This window comes from Trachurus trachurus (assembly GCF_905171665.1).
Source record: "Trachurus trachurus genome assembly, chromosome: 10".
Lineage (NCBI taxonomy): Eukaryota > Metazoa > Chordata > Actinopteri > Carangiformes > Carangidae > Trachurus > Trachurus trachurus.
In genome coordinates, this window is record NC_139894.1 from 17670863 (window position 1) to 17683666 (window position 12804).

The 12804-nt window shown below is 41.0% G+C and overlaps 1 protein-coding gene across 2 annotated transcripts in view; it reads left to right on the forward strand.

Moving 5' to 3' along the window:
* pcdh11 (protocadherin 11) overlaps window positions 1-12804 on the forward strand; it is a gene marked incomplete at both ends in the record, with an annotated part of 123928 nt that overhangs the window by 82279 nt on the left and 28845 nt on the right. The gene's annotated exons all lie outside the window — the stretch shown is intronic.

The window sequence follows — 12804 nt, forward strand, 5'->3', positions numbered from 1 at the left end:
GCCAGCATGCCAATGATGCTGCTGAAGTGATTTTGCACCACCTTAACACGGACAAGGCTATTCTGAGTTCCCCATCAATGTGTCCTTGTCACATCCTAACCCCCCCCCCCCCCCACTCTACTCTCACTTCCAGCTAGATATTCCAGCCCTGATAAATCAGATTGTATTATGTGGAGGTTTCCCTGCCTCGTGCATTGCGGAGGGGCTCCAGGCTCAGGTTGGAGCAGACCTTTGCTACTTGTGTGGCCCGTGTGTGTCATTGCCAGGAATACTTGAGCCACTGCATGGAGTTACCTGTCAAAAAACATATCTGTTTTTCTTCTATCCAGCAGAAAGAAGAGAGAAAGAAAAAAAAACAGGACAGGCAGAAATAGATTGCTTTGCATACACCTACGTGCAATATAGCCATTGTGTCATAGCTGTAAGTGAGACAACAGTCCTTGATGCATCTGCCTCCCCAGCAGCTGCGCTGACAGGTCCGGGGCCGGGGTGTCAGTGTGAGTGTGATTGTGAATACATTTGTTAGACATTAGACAAGATGGCTGACATCCTGGCCCTGTTCATTTGCATGTGAAGGTCCGTCCCATTTGTGATTTTTCTTTATTTCTTATACTGTATATATTTATATATACAGTATTTGATGAGAGGATGTTGCAACCTGCAACAGAAAATCCGTTTTTTTAAATCAGTTTTTACAATGTAGGCTTTTTTCCAGACAGCTGACCTCTCTATCCTCTCACACAGACTATACATGCAGGTCGGTATCTGAATACACACACAAGCATACCCGTCTGATGATCAAACCTCTAGCGCCCCTGCTTAGTTCTTTTTTAATGTACTCTCCATGGTGACAGCCGTGATTCACATATGTGATTCATTCATACACAGAGGAAATTGCTCACCATCTCATTAATATTCAGTGATTTAAACATCTTATACTTCATAAACTTTCTCAAATACTGCACTTACCCACTTCCCTCTGGGGTAATATTTGTTGAAGTGCATTAGTTTTAGAGGACCATGCTAATATAGTAAATGCATGTGTACTTATATAAATTGCTGCATTAAAAATCACAGCAGAGTGAGTGATAAGGGAATAAGTGAGGGGCTAACATTGGAGTAGTTAGATATTATGGAAGTCACTGGATATTTGACCAAAAGACCATACTAATACTCTGTGACCTTATCACACCAAATGGTATTTAAGTCACTTTCATTTGAACTGATGTTAATGCAAAAGCAGGTTAAAGCAGCCAGGAGCTGATCATGTTCAGCTGTAATGTAAACACCGAAGTGCATTCATAAATTTTATGTACTCAAATATAAGTCATTATGAAATGTATGGTATGTAGGGCTGTGCCGCATTCAGGTGTTTATATTTGTGAGTGACCGTTCCAGGCAGGAAATTCACATTATATATTTGTATCATTTTAATAAATACATCTTTAAAAGTGCAGACAGTCTCACCTACTGTAAGTCACTAAATTCCTTTCATTTGCTCAGATGCTGCTGATCTAACACATGCGCTTGCACGTACAGATGCTCACGCACACACACACTCGCACATCATTTGAAGACGGAGTGAAAGTGGTCTGACTCATCTGGCTCCATTTTCTCCTTCCAGAAGTTAAGTCAGATAAACTCTGACTCTGTGCTACTCAGTTGAAAAAGAGATGGATGGATCCTGTACATGGCGACTGTCTCAGAGATGAGTGCGTTGGTGACAGAGGGGGGCCTAAGATGGATTAGATATGGTTTTATCAATGAGCACCAGGCTGGCATGGCGGTGGCAATCTCTTATCATGTCGTCTCAATTTGTAAAGCAAAAAGAACAAGGGGAAAGAGGGGAGAGGAGATGGAATGACTCCAAGTGAAGAAGGAGAAATAGAGCTGAGGGACGGAAAGATTCACGCAACGGTTAAAAAAAAGAGAGATAGAAAGAGAGAGAGGATTTCAGCAGTCAGAAGCTGTATTGTTTCTTAAAGGTGCTTCAGCTTGGACCTGAATGTCAACTTCCACTGAATAATTGTCTGTGCCAAAGGCAAGCCATGTGGCCTTCTTATGACAATGAATTTCTCAACTCCTCTTTAAACCTGCATCTTTATTAGACCACCCACTCTTGAAATAAAGTTCATATGACATTTTATGTTTCTATTATTTATGAGTTAGGCGGCTGTTCATTTTATGGGCTCTTGCTTCCCCCTCCAGGCTTACTTCACCACCCCACCATCAGTCTTCTGCTGTCGCCTCTTTTGTTACACATTGTTCCAAAGGTTTTGATATTTCCTCCTCTGTCTCGACAAATAGATAAAAGCGTCAAATTAATATCATTAGCATGTGTGTTTTTTAGGGCCAACCCCCCATACATCTGACTGCTGGCTTGTACAGAACTACACATTCAGAACAATTAGGCATGATGAATCGTACCTGTCCCTTTCGGCCAAATTGCAACACTTCATCAAAACATCAAAAACAGGAATGCATAATGATATGCGATGCATCTCTTCCCTTGAATAAGAAGGATGCACGCTGCTGTTTCAGTCTCTCATATTCTCAGTGCTGTGGCATCCACAGTGACTGACGTTTCAGGGAGTCACTGAGAGCAGACAGTTTTTTTATGGTTGATACCAGAAGCATCCAGTTGATGAAAATGTCATTCTTGACCCATCCTGGCTCAGACATTGTGTCCTGTGGATGTTGTTGTTGTTGTTGATGTTGTGGTTGTTTTTGATTAGAATGACCATTGGCCTTCTTCTGAGTGATGTTACTGCATCCAGCTTTGTTGACGTTGAATAATTCAATCCACTGTTTTTTGTTTTAGTTTTTTTTTTTTCATGCATTTATTAATTTTGGACTGCCCTCGCTGTTAAGTTGATGTTGGCTTAATGATGCCCTGAAAGGTTTTAGCTGAATGATGGGACTCATCATGTCACGAACAGCAACCAGTGCTAAACCCTCAGACAAAGTGCAGCAAGTAGAAGCAAATCCCTGCATCTAAATCCTTCACATTTTTCAAACAATACACAAATTTGTTCTCTGGACGATTTATAATATTCCTATTTCTTTTTCCTGTTGTTGGAGATGAGGGATTTAGGAGCTTGTGCTTTTGCCCACTTACAAGCAGCTCAGCAACGGCAGTTTTGAAGCAGTGCATTAGTCTCTGGAAAGAAACATAAAAACGCTGTATACTGTAGTGCCGTATCTTAATCTGTGGCATATGGCTTTCAAATGACCAGCTTACACCTTGTCTGTCTAAGATCTAAATCTGCTATTAAAATAAGCCAATCCCTTTTAAACACTGCAAGTATAATAAGATTATAGTTTTAATATGCGGCACAGTGTATTAAAAAGCTGGTGACTTTTTTTTTTTTTTTTTACAAAAGAGAATTGCTTTGTCAAATTACAGATTTCAATCAGTGATTATGTTTGATATTTAAATTATTTTTCACTTTGTGAGATTTTAAAGCTTTTATACCATACATTTATACATGTATATATTTATAGATTATATAATTCCCCATTGCAGGAGACAAATAATCTGATTAAAGGCTTGCAGAGTTCTGACTTTGTGGGGGTTAGGGTTTCAACTCTTTGATTTCTGTAGGTCTAAAAATTTTCATAATAACTCTCAGACTGAGTTTCCAGTTGACTGATTTACAACTGCCCTTTTCTGTGTCTTTGGAAAAGGCCACTTGACTTGATCTAGTGTGCCAAACACGTTGGTACCACTTGAATTTTTAATACTTCTGAAACCTCCGACTCTACACAGTATGTCTGGCTGCCAATGGCAAGCTCGCACTAAGATTGGAATTCAACTGTCTAGACACAATCTGCCCATGAATAAAGGGATTTCACGAGGAAGCGTAAAAAAAAAAAAAAAAAACACAGTGAGATGGTTGTGATTGGAGGTCTACGACTTCAGTACAAAACTATGCGACTACATTTGTCATTCATACCAAGACTTGAACACATGATGACGGCAACAACGCCATAGTCTTCAGTACAGTTAGCCACATTAATTATTCATATGAGTCCAATCTCAGTTTCACTTTGAGGGTTCTCATATGCAATTAGAAGTAATGAATGTGCTTCTTAATTACATTCATTTGTGCAAATTTCCATTCCCCATTGAATTTTTCTGTGGAAACATTGTGACACTGACCAATGGCGTATCATTTGCAATGTGACTAAATCCATTCAGCATAGAACAATTAGCTGTAATTAGTGTTACAATGTCATCAGCGACCAGGGGGAAAGACTAAGCTGACATGCAAGAGAGAAGAAGACCCTTGTTCAGAGAGTTAAAAAGTCCAACATTGTAGTAAGATCCAGATAATTGGCTGACCACAGGTTAGAAAGATGATGAACTGCTGTAAGACTGTTGGGCATGATTCTTCTTTTTTTTCCAACTTTTATTCATGTAAAGTTGGCTGTGCAGGCATTCCCTTTGATAGCAATGGCCTTCTCCACATTTACACACTTTAATAGCTGCCAGTGCAACCTTTTACTTCTGGCAGCCCGTCTCACCGTGGACTGCTGGTAAATGAGTAGGTTCACAAAGGTGATTAAGAATGAAGTGCCTTGCTTAAGGGTACATCGCTGGTAGTTATTGAAAGACAGGGGCAAGCATGTCTCATTAATTTCACACCACAACCTTACATATTGTCATGTTATCAGAGATATTCTGTCCGCGGTGTGTATGTTTAATTCATTCCACACATAAAATGGTAATGCAGCCTGTTCCTTTTCTTGCAGTTATCCCACAATCTACAAGATAACTTCTTCAAACCGCTTTTTTTTCACATCATTTGCACCAGTTTGCTTCCCGCTATATATTCTCCCTCATATAAATAAATAAAAGCCTTTGTGCCTTCTGGCTCCTAGAACTTTTTACAGCTGCCCCAGTGGGCCTGCAACAGAGCTAAATGAAGCAACAGTGAGTATTAACCTACATAGATTGGACCTTTCCTTTTAAGATGATTTTAGTTTTTTTTTTTTTTCCTCTCTCCTTTTTTTCTGACCGCCGGGGGTCTAGAGCTGAGTCAGAAGGGGATTTAGATGGACTCATCTGTATCCTTCTCAACCGGTTGGGATTTGGTGGGAGTGCTCAGCACTCAGAGGTGAGGTGGAGGGGAACCTTTGTTTTATCTGGTTCAAATGCCACACCAGTTGTCTCAGAGAGAGAGACGAGCTATTGATCTGGAGGAGTCAACTCAGCTCACAGAAATCTCTCTCCACCCTCCTTCAAACGACTGAAAAGTGTCATGTTAGAAACCTCCTTTTCCAGAGTATTAGGCCCCTTCTTTGTTGCCCTGCCAAAGTCTTCACTGAAGTTGAGACAGGAGCTTTCTGGTGCAATCATCCAGATCTTAGCAGAACAAGACGGGAAAGATATTAAAAGATTTCAAGACAATCAGCGCATGGCATTTATAGTTTTCATACCAGTTGAAGTGCTTCACTGCCAGAACCAGAAGAAAATATCACACATGATGGAAGCTGAACAAATTGTCCCAGTGTTGAGGGCTGACTTACAAACTAACTGTGACAGACAGGCAGTGTTTAGACTGAATACATAAAACCAGCAGCTCCATAAGTCTACGGCACGTTATGAGTTACACATATTTATTTTTTGGCTTAGTTTTGTTGCAAGAGAGGATTGGCTCTAAGCCGTTTTAACTTTGACCAGAAATCTACAAATTAGCCTTTTTTTATGAATTAACTTGTACATGTTGTACTCAGTAATTGTATTCTACTGTTTTAGAGGATTAAAAATGCATCATTTTATACTTTTATTCCAGCGTCTCTTAATGCTCTAATGTGCCCTAAGAGATGTGATTTGAATGCACGAAGAGTTGTGCTATCTTAAGGAGAAAAACAGGAATGTTGGCTGCATGTTTGACTGTCCAAAAGTTGCTGCTTCACATTCACTCAGCAGCACTGTGACTTCAGTTGGTTTTTCAAAGACCTGTACAATTAAAATACTCATTCGAAAGTTGTTAACATGTTCAGTAAGTCTTGTGTCTGGTTTGGGAAGGGATCAATAGCTGCCAAGTTTGATCGTGTCTCTGGACAATGTATTCTGAACTCGGCAGGGGTAGAGAGAGACTTCAAACAAGGATAGAGGCTCAAAGGCCCGAGCCAGCAATTCACTTTGTTCCATTTCACTGACTCTGTGATTCCTAAACTGGAATATGGCTCAGGCTGCATATTAAACCTGTGAAATGTTCCGAGTTTGAGAGAGGTGCTGCTTTGGTGCTTGATTCCATCTTACTGATATGATCTCAGTAACACCGAACATGAATCATTAAAAACAACAAGACACACAAAATCAAAAATGGGCAAGCTATTTATTGGATGCCAATGGTGTGTCTGGCACTCGGGCCAAAAGGCTATGTAGCAGTGCATGTTGATATCAAGCATCCAGTAAACACTGCCTGAAACCTCGAAGTCAGAGCCCTTCAGATAATAAACTTACTTCAGCTTTGAAAGTTTGAAGAAATCTGGCCACAGATCTGGACACAACAAAACCCTTTCAATTTTTATCAAGAATCTCGCTGTCCTTTCAGTGCGATGAGCCGAGGTTACACCTGCCTGAAAGAGCTGAAACCTTCCCCTCAGAAGCAGGAGGAAAACATGGGAAGCTATAAAATATAGATGGGCTGATGTTTTATTCAAGGCCATTTGTTATAGATAGCTTTTTACAAAAATCCCACTCCTTTTCATTTTTAGTTTGAGAGCTCGTGTTGGCGTGAACATTTCTGGCTGCAATTTCGCCGCACCTGTCCCTCCCACCATCCCCACCCTGCTTGCACGAGACATACATTAACACACACTGCAAACACAACCTGCCACTTAACAGTTCTTAGCTTAAACCCAAAGCGCTGCATTATGAATATGCCCCATCTCATATCCAGCTTCTTGGTTTTATCTTGCATTATGTTAATATCCCGGAGATGTGGATGGACTTTCTTTGGCTTTAAAACAAAGGAGAAAAAATATCAATGCACATTAAAATGTATGACTACAAAATCTCCTCATTTGAGATTGTATGTTTGTATGTTTGTGTTTGTGAATTCTTATCACAAGGTCAGAGGTCAGTCTGCTTCATGTTTCAATAAAGCCATTATGCTCTGGCTCGGAGGTGTTGAGTTTCAGCATAACCAATGGCATGGTTTATTGTTAACAACTGCATTAGCAAAGCTGAGACGGGGTTAGAGGAAGTGCAGCTCTCTCTTTCTCCTTTTTTCTCCCTCACCATGCGCTCTCCCCCACCACCCCCTTCTGTTAAGATATAGCGCTGTAGACAGATTAAAATGCATGGTCTCATCCCTTTCTCATTTTTCACGTGCAGTCGGTCTCAAGGATAAGGATGGCCTCTGCTCAGAAGGACTTATTGACCAAAATAACTGTGCATCAATATGTCTCCTGAAGGCTGAACAGACCACAGCATCACAGGGGTTGTATTTTCACCAACTCTCTCAGCCTTTAATGCTATTGACCTGAGTTGGTCTGATATGCTGCAGAACGGCATGGCAGGCTGGAAACATTTGAAAAAAAAGGCCATCTTAATGCTCTGTTGTCCTAAATTAAAATAAAGGAACATTTATTGATATCAGGGCAAAATGAATCACACAAGTGTGTGCTGACAGATGAGAAAGAGGAACAAAAACCAGAGGAAATTAGCTTGGGGAACGACATGCTGTGACCAATGTAAAATTATATTGCTGCCTTTCTCTGGCTTATTTTTTCAATAACAAATCGCTATGAGATAAACTGCAGTTTTGATAGGATTCAATTTACAGTGATAGCTGCGGTTTTGCCGCGATGACATCAATGATATGATGACAGACGGCTACAACCATGATGCCATCTGTCTGTATTCCACGTATTAGCATATATCAACTAAAATGTGTCATTCACAAGAAATGCAATATTTTCCTGTGAAATCATTAATTTCACAAGCACGGGCATAAAATTGTAATAAATCCCATGCATAACAGTTGACACACACCCCCACACGCGCACACACACACACACACACACACATACACACACTCTCGAATTCCGGGGACATTACCGGCAGTTAATTCAATTGGTTGAAATATAATAAAGCATGCAGGTTACAGTATGTTTTTAATCTGCATCTGGAGTCACTGCTGTGATTTAATCCAGGTGTTGAATGCATACGCATGAACGGGATTACTCTCCCACTGTACAGTATGGGACCTTCTCCCCACCTAATCAATGTATGCACTGACTGGCTGATAAATTGGTATTCGTGGACAAATGGATCACTTCAGAAACCACTCACGGGCTGGTAACGCTGACAAATGGAGTGAGAGTGTGGCTAGGAAGGGAAGAAGGAGTTGTGCTGAATGAGCGCAGGAAGAGAGGGGGAAGAAACAGGATGGGGTTTTCAGATAGGACATGCTGAGGAAGTAGATTTTCAGGTGGGCCCTACAGGACATGTTTGGCTTAACAGAAAGTGACAGGGGGCTTTTGAGGGGCTTGACACTGAACACATAAACCTGGTTGTTGTGAACCCTCCCCAGCAAGTGAGCCAAGGCATTCATCACATTCACCATGGTCAAGTTCGCAAAGGCACTGCTGCCCGGGTGCTTTGCGAGGCATCTGTGGGGACCTCAAGGCAATGCAGTGCTCGTGAGGTCACTCATCTGTCTGCCACTCCATGCATGCAGAAGCAGACCTGGAGCTGAAGCTTTGCCAGGAGCTCTGGGCAAGCAGGCAGACAGACTGTGTCCCTTTGTCCCCATTTCCCCCAGACACCTGCATGATTGCATTGATTTGTCCTAATTCCATTCAGCCAGGGGTCCCGCTGGATTTCAAGTATCAAACATCTGTCATACAGAGGCCTCCTCACACTCACTAATTCAGCACGCTAAATCTCCACCGCTAAATCTTCACAGAACCGATTGTGATTATGTGATAGGAATTGGATAAGCTAAAGAAAATTACATATTTTCAATACAAGTTAAAATTGAAAAACTTGTTTTGTTTTGTTTTACAAATTTACACATAGATTAGACTTTGAAAGTATCCTTTACCATTCATTTAAGATGGAATGGCAAGAGAGGGAAAGGAATACAGAGTGAAAGAAAGATAGAGTCTGCTCTACAGAGTGAGTTCACAGTGTTCACAGAAAATAGACTGGAACGTCTCCTGAAGCCAGTTACAGGCAGCAGCGGCAGAAAAGTCTTTGTTATGATAAAATCAGGGACCTCTGCGAGCATGCCCTTGATTCTGCAGTTGGCTTAACTCGGCAGGTCACCAAGGGGAGGCAGATGTTGTCTCGAGGCATGTCCCACTGCCTCTGCGAGGGCTCCGGCTGGTGTCGCGGAGCTTACAGGTGCAGAGGGGATGGTGGACGGGGAGCGGGGGGTGGTGGAGGTGCACTAAGCCCGTCGCTCAGCCGCCACAGGCCAGCACTGGGGATGTTGGAATGAGCAGATATGCTCATTTTGATCCACTGAGGTATAATAATTGATGATCAGCCCTGCTGTCGCATCTGGGAATCACTGGTCCGTGCTATAATACAGCCTTAATGCAACACATGGTGGTGTGGACAGAGGTGACATGGGGTCTCATGCTGGCTTCTATTTCATGTGGTATAAAGAATGATTGAAGGAATACAGGTCCATATAACACATTATAGAAAACCATCTCTGGCACCTTAACCCCGCATGTTGAATGCATGGCTGAAATCATCCCCCGAAGAGACTCAATAAATTTGATTACTGAAAGCTCTCTTTTCAAATATTTCTCTCCTTGAAGCTTTGTTAGGCCTTTTATTTTCATTATGCCTGTATAAACATATAATGGAGAGCAAAAGCACAAACAATACTTTCTCCAGATGAAGAAAAGTAGCAATAAGGATGAGCCAGACAGTAAAAAAAATGCCAGAAAAATGTCCTTTTGGGACAATTTTAGTCTTAAAGTGACAGAAAATGGAGTTAAGATTATACGGGATGTTGCAAAAACAGAACTCTGGCATCAAACGTGCAGTATTTGTGATCTGTTAAAAGAGGCTAATTGTCTTTAATGTTTATTTGAATGAATTTTTAGAGAAAAGAACAGAAATAGTTGCAAGGAATGTTCTTATTTAAAGTCCAACATCACACCGTAAGCTAAACCTGACCCATTTTTCTATATTTGCTGTTGTCCTATTAAAAAAGAAAAAAAGAAAAAGACAATCCTATTTGGTTTGTGGTATTTGGTTACTTGATTAATCACCATTATTTTCAAAGATACACAGTGCATACACAAATGCCACACACCAGGCATACAAAAGAAAACACGCATACACAAGCACATACATACAGCTTGATCTGCATCAGAGCTGAACAAACCTCCCACGTTGTACAACCACTGTTAAGAACAGACACCTCGAGCACAAAACCACTGACAACCTGAGGGTCTTTGAAAGCCTCCACTTGCTGATCCTTCTTTAGTGTGGTTCTCCTGTAGCAAGAGATCAAACGTAAACACTGCAGCCCAACACAAGAAAATTCCAAACAGAGAGAGAAGTCTCCCAGTGTTTCCCAATAACCTGGCCTCGTATAATGTCAGTGCCTCTTTTTGAAATTAATGCAAAGCAGTGAAAAAAGAAAAGTTTGGGTTTCTGAATAAATTCCAAAAGGATCAATTGGCTGCCATTATCCTGGCCACACTAAACAACATTTAAACCACTGTGTGGCTTTGTCTGCTCGAAAAAAAAAAGGAGCTCTGTTCCGTATTTGTTGTCATTGTTGGTCGTCAGTGATCCGATCAAATTTTAATCACACTATTCAGCCTCATTGATTTCAGTTTACCACAGATTGTGTTGAATGAAATATTGTTCTTTTTTTTTCTCCATCAGTGGCAATTACCCAACAATGAGAGCTCAATATCACAGTGTATTAGGAGGCATGGTGTTTATGAAATACTGGGTTTGGACGACTTCTCTGCAGCTGCCAGCATTTGAATATAACAGGCGTACATGAATTCATATTCACATGTGAAGCGGACGCCCGCCTGCGGGCCTCTCAAGCAAGCACTCATTTACTTTAATAAAGACCTACTTATACACCCGCACGTCCAGCACCGACACTGCAGACGAATGCAGACAGACAGACAATCACACATACTGTATCAAAGGCGGTGAATGGATGCTTTGTCTTAAGTTATATCATTTCATTCACAGAGCACCATTTTACTGTGCCGTGTCTCCACGGTTCAAGACTCGAAAAATCACATAGGTACAAATCACAGTCTCCAAATGTCTCCGTGTAGAAAAACATGTTTTAATTTCAAGGTCAAATAGAGTAAGACATTTTTAATTGTGGTTGTTGTGCTCCTTTTATAATGCCTTGAAAATCTAATGAATCTCCAGGATGTGTAATATTAACAGTTGTGTACGGTAAACCTGCTTTGTCCTCAAAAATCATCTCTCATGGGGGATCTTAAGTTTTTTGTTCTTGTTTTATCATTTCTCGCTTGGCACTACAATTACCATTGTTGTGTTGTAAATGATTAATATTCATTTTTCCAAAGTGAAAAATGTGCACACTTTCACAGAACGCAGGCAAATTCCATCTGTCTTACCTTTGGAGCATCTGCCATCGCTTACAGGGCCGTCCACCTCACGAGTCACAGGGACTTAGGGACATCTGTCCCAACAGATAGAAAATCAGGATAGGGCCATCCATTCTGTTAACGCTCCACTGAACTCTGTGTTATGTTCACCATAATTTGCTTTTGGTTGCTGCAGCATCCCGGAATATTGCTTTGCAGCATCTCAGACAAAGTCGGCTGGTTGTAATGTGTCCCTTTTCGGCCATTCTGCAAGCAGATAATTTGATAAACCCCCAGACGTAATGGCTATGCTGCATCCTGATAAATGTGGGTAATATGACAGGGGACAGAGGATTTCCCTAACAATTTCTGAAGAGAAGTTTGGCTATTAGGATGATTTCATATTTTCCGGCGAGAGTATATATTTGATCTGAGGGGAATGTATTTTGTTGGCATTCTGTCTGACTTTTTTAGTTACGGGAATTGATGCATATATTGTCTGTTTTGTTTCTAAGCTTGTTTTTGAACGTGGGTGTTGTATTTGGATATGTTCAGGCAATATTTCCTGTCAAATAGTTCCTGCAGTTTCAGCTACAAAACTCATATTCCATGGGGTAAACAAAGTAATGTTACAAACACAAAGCGTTGCACAGCGTTTCTGTTATAGCGCCATATGGTGTTTCTCTTCTCCCAAAGAAGAACACTCTCCACTGCACACATTTTATTCATAATACCCTCTTATATATTCTTGAAAACACAAATCCGAGTAAAGTTAGTGAAACTGACCATGCAGTGACCCAAAAGCTCAGTCAGCCATTCCTCCTGCGCTCATCTTGCTTTCTCTCAATCTTCTGAGGGTAAACGCGTCAGCTATTCCTCTTATGGTAAAATATGCAATCTGTGCCTGCCAGTCTATGAGCGAGTTTTGGGTTAATCCTCATGAATACGTGACTTTGTCTGCATGAATAAATAAAACCTGCTCACTGGGTAATTGAGGTGTCGTGCCACTAACAAACGAGGACACAATTTGTAAATGGGACCCCCCCCCCCCCTCGCCCTAGAACCAACTGCGATTCATATCACATTAATGTGCGTACTAAAATCATATTGATACACTATATAAAGACCACGTGACATTGAAATGTTGGATTTCCCCTTGAGGACTTATATTTCTGATATTTTATCATTTGCTTCCATTTTGTGGAAGCTCGAGTGTAAAAAAAAAATGCTATA